Consider the following 11883-nt stretch of genomic DNA (forward strand, 5'->3'; position numbering starts at 1 on the left):
GCTTCAGGGTGCAGCTGCGCTTGCAGTTCCGGGGCTAATCCAGGATTAATGAACGAGGAGGTTCTGATAAGGAACTGTTTTGTTGGGCGCAAACTTTAAAGGGATTCTCCTCTGTCCAGAAAGGTTTCAACCAATAGTCAAATATTGGTACACCCAATTTCCAGGCTCAGACCGTAAGAAGACAACTTAGACCATAGAGACAAACAAAATGTGGATTTAAACAGAAAAGCTATCTGACAGGAGACACAAACCTTGTAGGCAAGGACATCACACAGCAGAGCTACCCCTCAGGTTTCCTACAATTTACCAGCTCACGTCTCAAACAGCAGACCTAGTTCACGATTCACAGTTTACTTTGGTTATTTAGTTTATGTTTATTAGTTTCACTTTTACATCAATTCTGCACCTTGCATATTGTCAGGGCCACTGGAATTAGGCATCATGAAGCAAGCAAATTATGCTGCGGAGTTGAATAAATTATGCACCAAGAAAAGGCAAATTATGCCGCATAATGTTGCACATTTTGTGTACATATTAACTCATTATTTTGGCATTTTTACCCGTTAACTCTTTCTGCGCAAACTTTTCACCTTATTAGTACCACTTTAACACCCAAATACAGAAATAAGTGATAGAAAATTGACCAGTCAACCTTTGGAAAGGGCCTTGAACTGCACGGCATCGTGTGTTGCTGGATTTTTAGTAACTTTTGATCCATTTAAGTAAGAAACACGTTGTTCTGCTAAATTTGCAGTTTATCCACAGATAATGGATTGTGTGGCAAATTCTGCAATTGTGCGTAACGCGTGTAACTGCAAAAATCACATAATTCTAGTGGTCGTGCATATTGCTTATGGGCCCAATGGAACTATCTGACAATGTAGGACTGTGGGAACTTCTTCAACCAACAGTCCCAGGGCAGGCAAGTGTCACTGAGCTCAGTTTGTGTGAATAAAAGCAGTTTTCCACTGATGTCCCAGTACATCTATCATTCAGACAGAGGCTGACGTTCTTGACTTGTGCCTTCCTGCAGATGATGTCAAAACTAATGTATTAACAGTGGTCCTACTTCCTTCTCACCCAAACCTCTGAAGCCCTAAAGTGCCTTCTAATGAGGCGTTGATTGACCCTGTTCTGGCAGCATGGGAGAAACCTTCTTCTGACCCACCAGTAAACCAAATAGAGCATAAAACGAAGGAGTAAAAGCCGAGTATGCGGTTCTCATCAACAATCCTAATCCTCTTCCTCTCCCACCCACACTGGAAAGCAGTTCTATTTCTCTTCCTAATATGCCACTGGCTCATGTGGGGGGGAAAGAGCGTTTGCCCTTCTACTGGCCTGGAAGGCCATTAATTCAGACCAGAGGGTCTGTCAAATCGTGGAAAGGGGTTATGCCCTTCCCTTCCTATAGGCCCCATATGCTGTATCAGCCCATCCATCCACCACCAGTATGGATCACTTGGCAATACTGCAACAGGAAGTGGCAGGACTTCGAAGCAGGAAAATTGGTATTGGAAAAAGAGAAGGGGCTAACCTGTTATGCACATTGCTTCCTAACGCTTTGTCCATTCCTGGATCTCATGATCTTTAAGGGGCTGTTGAATTGTGGTGGCATTAAAGGAGACTGCAATAATATTAGCCTCTGTGTCTTTAAAAAAATCTAGATTTTCTGTGCATGAGAGCAGAGGAAAATCTACCTTTTTATGGCAAGACCGGAGGCAGATGTTATTGCAAGTTTCAAGCTACCGCAATAAACAATTAGTTGCATATTCGACACGTTTAAAATAAAACCTCGTGAAAACAGCATAATTTGACCAATCAGCACACAGTAAAATGTCATGTATTGCACCTCCGAGCATAAAAGTTTGGACGCTGATGCACCTCTCACAGAATGCGCCCCAAACACGCTAACATCTACACCAGAACTTCAACACCTCTTTCACCCAATGAGCAGGAGTAGGTGAAAAGACAGCTTTAAGTTGGCATTTCAAAGAAATAAGCAACTGTTTTTTCAAATCAGCGCTTAACTGAGCTGTCCTCCTCTCATACTACTCTACTCCACGTACCACACACACACGTTTTCATGCTCGTGAAAACTGGATAAAAAATGTACCTAAAATTTGACTTTGTTCTTTTGTTTAAATGAAAACATACTCCCTCTGGTGAAAAAATCCTACTTGTAACGTCCAAAGCCCTAACATCCGAAACCCTCCTAAAAGAGACTAGACACAACAAAACTGTCAACTTCTGGAACCACCTTCAAACTCAAAGTCTCATATGCCTCCAAACCTTCTAAGTAATCTAAGACCTTAGTCACATCCCAAACTGAATTGTACTGAGGCACGGAAGGTCTGGAATTCCTTAAACTCCTCAACACCCTTCTCACCAGCACATCCTAACCAATTGTACTCCCACTATGCAAGACATGCCCTTCAGCAATAGCTGACCTGTACACATTTTTTCGTTCTTTAAGAAAAACCCCTTCCAAACAATTCCATCAAATAATTTACTACTTCCACTGAAATGGGATCAAATTCCCTCTCCACGCACCAGCAAACCCATTTTTGCCATGCAAATCTATACTTCTTCCTAGTTCTAGGTTCACAGGAGTCCCTAATAAGATTCGAAGCATCCTGTGAAACTCCAGGCACCTCCAGACATGCCTGAAAATATCCATGCCACCAGTCTCAACTGCCCTGACATAACCAACTTGTCTCTCTCCCATTGGACTCAGATGAATGTCCTGAAAAATTGGTAATAGGATTTGTAACCCTGCAGACATTTCCAGGAGTACTGGATACCAGATCTGTGGCTTCCAAAGAGGTGTCACCAACACCGATGTCTCCTTCCACTTGTGTAGCATCCCAGTCACACAAGTAATCATCGAAATTTTTGAAGATGGGAGAAATGCATAAGGTCTGAGACCCTTCCAATTCTGTCGGAATGCATCTATCCCTGCCGACTCCAGATCCGGTCGCCCACTGAAAAAAGTTGATAACTGTGCATTCAGCCTGTTTGCAAATAAATCCACCTGGCCAAGACCTCTGAGAATCATTAACCTGTGAAATACTAGCCTGTCAAATTGCAGGAATCCCTGTAATGTGTCAAACACCTATCCACATCCTCATTGCTCAACCCTGGGATATGCTCTGATTGGACTCACATATTCTGTTTTAAACAATAAACCTTTGCCAGGTCTGCCAGATCCTTCGATCGCTTACCCCCAACTTGTTCACATACCTCACTGCTGAGCTATTGTCCATCCTCAACAAGACCAAGCACATTACCTTGTCCTTCGTGAAACCTCTCATCACGAAGGACCCTGCCAACATTCCAGACAATTTATATGAAGCCTGCTATCCTCTTGTGACCATACGCCGCCTGTTGTAACTGAAGTGCAGCGTTCCCCCCAATCTTCTAGACTTGCAACTGATTCTATAACTATTTCGGGACCCCCCCAACAATAGCTCTTCCATTCCATGCCTTTATATTCCTTAACCACCAAACCAGTCTCATTTTTGCCTTCTCCTTGAGTACAATCTTCTCTGCATACTTCAGACAACTCCTTAAATGCCTGGCTTTTAATTTCTGGAGGGCTCGGTGGGTCAAAGCACCTGGGAAAATAGCTTAGATCGTTGCAGACAACATACCTATAACTCTTGCTAATGTCCTTAAGGAAGTCTTTTCTAATCCTAAGACCTTTCGAATTTTGTTCCTTATTCTTTTTAACTGCTCTTTCGGCAATTTCAATTGCCCCGCCACTGTATTCAGCATAAAATCCAGAAACTGCGATTCCTGTCTCCAAATAAGGCATGATGTCTGTCTGTTTACTACAATTCCTAGATCCTTCAACAAACGTACGCCATACTTGTGTACTCCAGTAGTTTCAATTTGCTCTGATCCATCAACAAAATGTAGTCCAAGTAGATAATTAGCCGTACACCTCTCTACCTCAGAAAAGCCGCTACAGGGACGAAGGACCTTTGTGGAGCACCAGGGGGTTGACGACAAACTGCGCAGAAGATAAACAAACTTCCACATCTTCCCATTCCATCTGAATTGCAGAAAGTGTGATGGGGTTCCCGAACTGGAGTCAATAAGTATGAGTCCTACAAATCTAGTTGAGTCATTGAGTCCCCTGTCTGCAAAACATCTCAACAAGTGTATTCCCTCCATTTTGAAATGATGGTACTCCACCCAATCTTTCAGGCCCCTCAACTTTATCACAGGCCTCCCCCCTTTGTCTTTTTTCTCTCCCAGAAAAATATTGGTCATAAACCGCTTTACATGGTCCCTTACCCCTACAATTGCTCCCATCGCCTCTAATTCCGGAACCTCTTTGCTTACCAAAGTCGAAAGTTCTACATTGAACCTTATCATCCCTGAATAATGTAACTGAATAGGCTGTTCTAAAAAGTCCATGTCATATCCTTGCATCGTCTCTAAGACCCATGGATTCCCTGTTACCCAAGTCCAGTTTCCATAAAATTGAGCAACTCTGCTGCCCAACATTAATGGGATAACAGTAGGGTCTTGCCTTACCTGTCCCTTTGGTACGCCTGTCACCACACCCTCTTCTGCCTCTATTCCTTTGTCTCTGGGGGTAAAATCCCCCTTTCTGTTATGGAGTCTGATAAGAACTAGACTTGTATGATGCTCTTCTAATGCCCTGACATCGGCCGCGGAACCGACCCCTCATTCTCCCGGCCTCTCCAAAAACACATTTGTCAAACACTTTCTTTATCTCCCTGCAACAAACTAAATACCCTCACGTATTTGGACATCTCCTTTATGTGATCATCCCCAAACAGCAAACCATTTGCTGCCTGACCTGCCTCGTTGTTAGCCAACCCAACTAACTTCGGGTCACTCTTGAGTAAAATACTCTTCCTTCGTTCCACTGATAACGCAGTGTTTGCATTTCTCCATACACCTCCTCAGCCATATTGAAAATCTTTGTGATCGGATCAGTCAAGTCGAACAATCGAACTTAGCATATTTTAAGTCCTTTATCAAGCTATTTCCTGGGGTCCCGTCCCCCTTTGCCTATGAAGGCCATCATTTTTGCATCATGGTCAAGAGTCCACATAATCTTATTTGCCAGACTATGTCTCGGGCACTCAGACCTCAGGTGAAGCCTAAAATCCTTAGTTATCTGCCTCCTCAACCAGGTTTCCACATACTCCACCATGTGGGCTGCCAGAGACCACTCCGGAGATTATGAATGATTTAAAAGCAATGGGTCGAACATGTATTGCCCAACCAACCTGTAAAGACCTCAATTTCTCCACCTTTCTCGGCCACTACGTATGCTGATTTTAAAACGCTTCCTATGTTCTCACCCTCTGAATCTAAATCAGAGGAACAACTTAACTCTACCTCTGCACTGCCAGAGGACTCATCACAGAATACTGTGGAATGTTTGCGTGTCTCAGTTGGCCTCCTCACTGAGTTCTCTGGACCCTTTCTCTGGCCTTGTGTGTCCATGACACCATCATGTTTCGTGTGTCCACAAATTCTTTGTTCTGCACCAACAGGTCTATATTTGTTTGCCAGAGTCTGCACCTCAATAAGGTGTTTTCTACTCCTTTTCCCACTCTTTCTTTCTGGTGGCTCCTCTCCGGCTGAATGAAATCTCTCATCCTGAGTGACTAACCCTTTACTCTGAATTAAGTCATCCAGTTTTCACTACATCTTATTATTAAAATCAATGGAGAACTTTTACAACATATTCATAATCCTCTCCTCCATAGTACTCTCCATGCTGCCTAAAGTGCTTGGATCACTAATCTCTATATTCTTTTAATACTCTAAAAGTATTAACCTAACCTCCCAAATCACCAAATCCAACCAACTTCTCCAGAACTCAATCAGGTTTCAGTCTGCACACTTGTCAAATGTCTGTCAGCTGTTTGAAGGTAAAAAGGGCGAAAAGGATTCCAATTGCCCAGCCTGTGACTCAAGTAAAACATAGTAATGGCTGACTTCACGTCGCGTAATACGTGAAGGAACCACATTAAGTCCATTTTTAATGCCCACTATCTTAACCAGCCAGTCGCATCATGGATTTGACCTCCTACCAATACATTCCGTAAGTTCCCTGTGTGCCGACGTGCTCTAACGGATTGTGCCTTACCGGTCTGTTTCAAACGCAATGAGACCGCATAAACACTGATGCCTACGCGCGTCTGGATAGGGGTCCTGGGCGAGCCTCATGCAGACCTTGTTCAACAATGGATACGGCCCTGCTTGATCCGCAAGCATAACTTGTCTGTAAACACCGCACATAGCGAAATGAAACTCGCAACCAATGGTCTGAATTTTAAAACCCGCCCTGTACTTAAACTTACATAACGCTTCAGGATGTATTCAGTTCCATAAAATGTAGAAGACGCAAACTACCATGCATCTCGCCTCCGTATTAATTAACGCGCATCTTGCCTCAGTAATAATTAACATATTTTAATTGAAACTGCCCACTGCTTCCTGACAAAGGATGTAACTAACAAAACTGTTACAGGTTACACGCTCACGCCTAAGGTTTTCTTTAAAAAAAAGTACTTATTCCTCACACTTAAACAAAAAATTAGGAAAAAAAACACTCAGACCTGCACTCAGTCGCAAGATGAGTACTTGTCTGTCATTGCAGCAGCAAAAAAGAAGTATGATGTTTGGGTGATCGACTGTGTTATATTGTTGGAGCTTTGTTGTGCTCCATGTTATTTAAGGGGCTGCTGAATTGTGGTGGCATTAATGGAGGCTGCAATAACAGTAGCCTCCAGACTTGCCATAACATTCTGAGATTCTAAGGTTTGCTAGCTTCCTGCATTCTCCTGGTCACACATGCATTGTTGGCACATGTGGGCCTTGACGTGGTGGCTCCACAGGCACTGGCTCTAGTATGGGGGATATCAAGTGGAGTCTATCATGATCTTCCCCAGCGGGGAGGTGGCTTGGTGGGGGTACAAGGTAAACCTAACTCACGGGATGGCCTTCACTCCCCTCTGGCTGTGACTACGATAGTGATGGATGCCTTCACCTTAGGGAGGGTTGCTCATCTGGAGTTGAGAGGCCTCTGTGATGTGGTATGTAAACAAGCAAAGGGGCGTAAGGTCTCACCTCCTTTGCCTGGAAATGTAGAGACTGTGTTCTTGGGCACCTTCAAGGGATCGGGCAAACTGCCAATCACCAAACGGGGTCTCTGAATGTCAGAGCCGATAGCCTGAGCTGGCATCATCACGAGTGGCATCTCCTGCCGGAAGTAGACCAAGACATCTTTATCCAGGGTGGCACTCATCAGGTGAACTTGTTATTCTCCTCGGATAATGCTCAATGTCAGCAGTTCTATGCCCTCCAATATCCGTGGAGTTGAGCCTTTGCGGATGGCTTTCAGTTGAGGTGGAACTTTCAGCTGCATTACCCGTTCCCCTTTCCAATCCATGAGTTCTGAGAAAGATCTGCCAAGACTGGGTCCAGGTTATTTTCATTGTCCGTGATTGGCTGAGATGGGTGATGTATGCAGACCTTCTCAGGCTCGCCACATGTCCCTCACACCGCCTGCCATTGAAGTTGGATCTCCTCTCCCAATAGTATGGGCTGGTTCTGCACCCCAATCTCTGTGGCCCACACCTACATGCTTGGAGATTGAGTGGAAATATCTGAGTTTATTTCAGCTGCCACCAGAAGTGGTAGATGTGATAATCCCTGAATGTCGCCCCTCCACCAAACCATCTGCACTCTGACAGGTTTAACAACTTTGTATCATCATGGGCAGACAATAATGTAAAAAAATGGGGTTTCTGCATAAATACGATATGCATCTAAGTCAGGCAAAACCCACCACTCTATTTGTGGCATGCAAGTTACACACCAAAGACGACCCCCCCCACCAACAACTTCGTCAGATCCATCAGGCTCAACATAATCTCCTGCGCAGACGACACTCTACTGATCCTCTCCCTCACAGAGGATTGCTCCAACGCCAAACCAAACGTCTGCAACAACATGACCAATGTAGCCAAATGGATGAGTGACTGTCCCCAACTCAACTCCGACAAAACTGAAGTATTGATCTTCAGGAAGTACACCTCCACATGAGACCACAGCTGGTGGCCTGCAGAACTCGGACCTACGCCCACACCAACCGACCATGCACACATCCTCAGCATCATTCTCGACAGCCACCTGACCATGAAACAACAAGTCAACGCAGTCATCTCCTGCTTCCACATACTTTGCATGCTCCGCAGAATATTCTGATGGATCTCAACCAATGCCAGGAGGACCGTCACTCAGGCCCTCGTTATCAGCTGCCTTGACTTTGGCAACTCCCCCTGTGCCGGCATCTCCACCCAGCTCCTCTGAAGACTCCAGACCATACAGAACTCCACAGCCAGAGTCATCCTGAACCTCCCCAAATTACCCTACATCAACCCCCAGCTGAGAGACCTCCACTGGATCCCCATCCAGTTCAAGATCCTCACACACTCCTACAAAGCCATACACGACCTAGGACCCGCCTACATCAACCATTGACTGAACTTCCACAAACCATGTAGACCCCTGCGCTTCTCTTCACTTGCACTTGCAAACACCCCCTGCAACTGTCACAGCCGCAGCAGTGGCCACTCCTTCTCCTACATCACTGCCAAGACTTGGAATGACCTTACCCTCCAGTTACATACAGCCCAATTGCTGGCAGACTTCAGAAAGATACTCAAAACCTGGCTCTTTGACAGAAACACAGCGCCCAGATACCCCTAGGGGTGACCGTGTTGCGCTTTACAAATGCCAATTTATTGATTGATTGATTGATATAATGGCAATCTGCTCGAGTCCTCGAGCAGTCCTGCTTTTAAAAATGGCCCGGCGCTGTTCTTTGGGTCCTCTCCAAAGCTTTCCCCCACTGTTGCTAAGAGACCACAATGCCCCCAAGGGAGAAGCTCAGGAGTGGCGTCTATTCCCTGACACTGCAACCTGCGAGCCCTGCTCTCCGTGTCTCTTGCAGCAGAGGGGGCCTCGCTAGGGGGTTCTCGAATAGCAGTGACCAGGATGCAGTCAGTAGGGGATATCTTCACCCTGCATGTGGGATTCCAGTGCAGGTTGTCACAGATTTCCCCCACAGGTGGGGCCGTGCTGATCTGGGCTCTTCGAGTTACCTCGGCAACGTGGGTTGAACAAAGGCAGCTTGTTTACTCACGCACGCTCTGACTATGCAGAGCGAGCTGGCAAAAACGCTGTGTAGAGCTTGCCACAATGCACTCTTCCTTCAGAGTGGGGGCATGAAAAGCGCTCAACATGCGCTATCACCAGAGCCAGGGGCATTAGCGACGCTCATCGTGATCTGGGGGATAACTTCTTCCAGGTGATGCCAACACTTCAGATATTTGGACAACACGAGCACTGTGCTGGAAAAGCAACGAGCAGTCTCTCACAACTCCTGGATAACACACCCTAGTGATCTTGGGAGAACAAAGAGTGCTCCTTGGAGAACACTTGTGGGCCAGAGAGGGAGCAGCAGGCAGGCAGGCCATCACATAAAGGTACTTGGCAAAGTGGCAGTCCCTCCAGCAGCCCAACAGGCAGCAGGCCAGCACAAAAATGCTTCTACCTGCATTGTTGTCCTGGCAGTCCTAATGGTGGTTCCTACTGGCAGCACAGCAGTCCTCTGGCAATGTGCAGTATGTAGAGACAGCAGAGGCTGGTTACAAGTCCCACGTGGTGTTTGGTTACAGTCGGAGAGCAGCAGTTAGCAGGACACCAAGCAGAAAAGCAGCCCAGTTTAGTCCTTTCAGCAGTGCAGCAGTCCTTTTGACAGGTACAGTTGAGAAGGGATGTATGACGTTACAACGCACACTTTTACAACGCATGCACTTACAACGCATTTTTTACAACGCATAATCCATTACAACGCATGACATTACAACGCATGACACTACAACGCATTTTTAAAAAATACCTTTACAACGCATTTCCATTACAACGCATACTACCTTTACAACGCATACCATTACAACGCATAATATTAAATTACATTTAAGGTAAGTATTAGATAGTATAGGGGTAAAAGTTACTTTTCTAACTCCAGGGGGTGCAACAGTAGGGTAAGTGTTGGATAGTATAGGGGTAGAAATTACTATTCTAACTCCAGGGGGTGCAACAGTGGGGTAAGTGTTGGATAGTATAGGGGTAAAAATTACTATTCTAACTCCAGGGGGTGCAACAGTAGGGTAAGTGTTGGATAGTATAGGGGTAAAAATTACTATTCTAACTCCAGGGGGTGCAACAGTAGGGTAATTGTTGGATAGTATAGGGGTAAAAATTACTATTCTAACTCCAGGGGGTGCAACAGTAGGGTAAGTGTTGGATAGTATAGGGGTAAAAATTACTATTCTAACTCCAGGGGGTGCAACAGTGGGGTAAGTGTTGGATAGTATAGGGGTAAAAATTACTATTCTAACTCCAGGGGGTGCAACAGTAGGGTAAGTGTTGGATAGTATAGGGGTAAAAATTACTATTCTAACTCCAGGGGGTGCAACAGTAGGGTAATTGTTGGATAGTATAGGGGTAAAAATTACTATTCTAACTCCAGGGGGTGCAACAGTAGGGTAAGTGTTGGATAGTATAGGGGTAAAAATTACTATTCTAACTCCAGGGGGTGCAACAGTAGGGTAAGTGTTGGATAGAATAGGGGTAAAAATTACTATTCTAACTCCAGGGGGTGCAACAGTAGGGTAAGTGTTGGATAGTATAGGGGTAAAAATTACTATTCTAACTCCAGGGGGTGCAACAGTAGGGTAAGTGTTGGATAGTATAGGGGTAAAAATTACTATTCTAACTCCAGGGGGTGCAACAGTAGGGTAAGTGTTGGATAGTATAGGGGTAAAAATTACTATTCTAACTCCAGGGGGTGCATCAGTAGGGTAAGTGTTGGATAGTATAGGGGTAAAAATTACTATTCTAACTCCAGGGGGTGCATCAGTAGGGTAAGTGTTGGATAGTATAGGGGTAAAAATTACTATTCTAACTCCAGGGGGTGCAACAGTTGGGTAAGTGTTGGATAGTGTAGTGTAATATTATGCGTTGTAATGGTATGCGTTGTAATGGTAGTATGCGTTGTAATGGAATGCGTTGTAAAGGTAGTTTTTAAAAATGCGTTGTAGTGTCATGCGTTGTAATGTCATGCGTTGTAATGGATTATGCGTTGTAAAAAATGCGTTGTAAAGGTAGTGCGTTGTAAAAGTTGCGTTGTAAAGGTTGTTCCCCGTTGAGAAGTACTTCATCAACATGGGGTCAGAGACCCAGTACTTATACTCACAAATGTCTTTGATGTAGGGAGTGACTACAAAGGAACCTTTAGAACTGCACAATAATCCCTTTCAGCCCAGTCCTGGCTCCAGATGTTCAGTAGGGGGTAAGTTAGTCCTTTGTGTGAGGGCAGGACACAACCTATACAAATATAAGTGTGAACCGTCTCTCTCTCCTTTCCAGCCCAGGAAGACAATCAGTATGCATATGAATGCAGATGTATCCACTGTCACATCCAGCCCTTCCTGTGTTTTTGGCTGTGCTTTGCAGCCTAACTCCAATCCACCACTGAGCTGGCTGACAGCTACACTTGGTGCATACTTTCCAGACAAAGAGTCATAAGCACAGAGAAATGCCCAATTTCTAAAAGTGCAAATGAAACAATTGATGGACGGAATTCTTTTGCTCACCACATCATCGAACAGGGTCAAGACTGATTTGCATATGGCTGGGTCCAAACTGGTGTGTTGTGGTGAGCAAAGGAATGATGGATTTATCCCAGATCCTAGTGACTGGGGGTGAATGTTTGCAATGTCCAGCATTCCGTCCATCAATTGTTTCTTTTGTGTATGTCGA

The sequence above is a fragment of the Triturus cristatus genome, chromosome 1_1 (assembly GCF_964204655.1).
Source record: "Triturus cristatus chromosome 1_1, aTriCri1.1, whole genome shotgun sequence".
Lineage (NCBI taxonomy): Eukaryota > Metazoa > Chordata > Amphibia > Caudata > Salamandridae > Triturus > Triturus cristatus.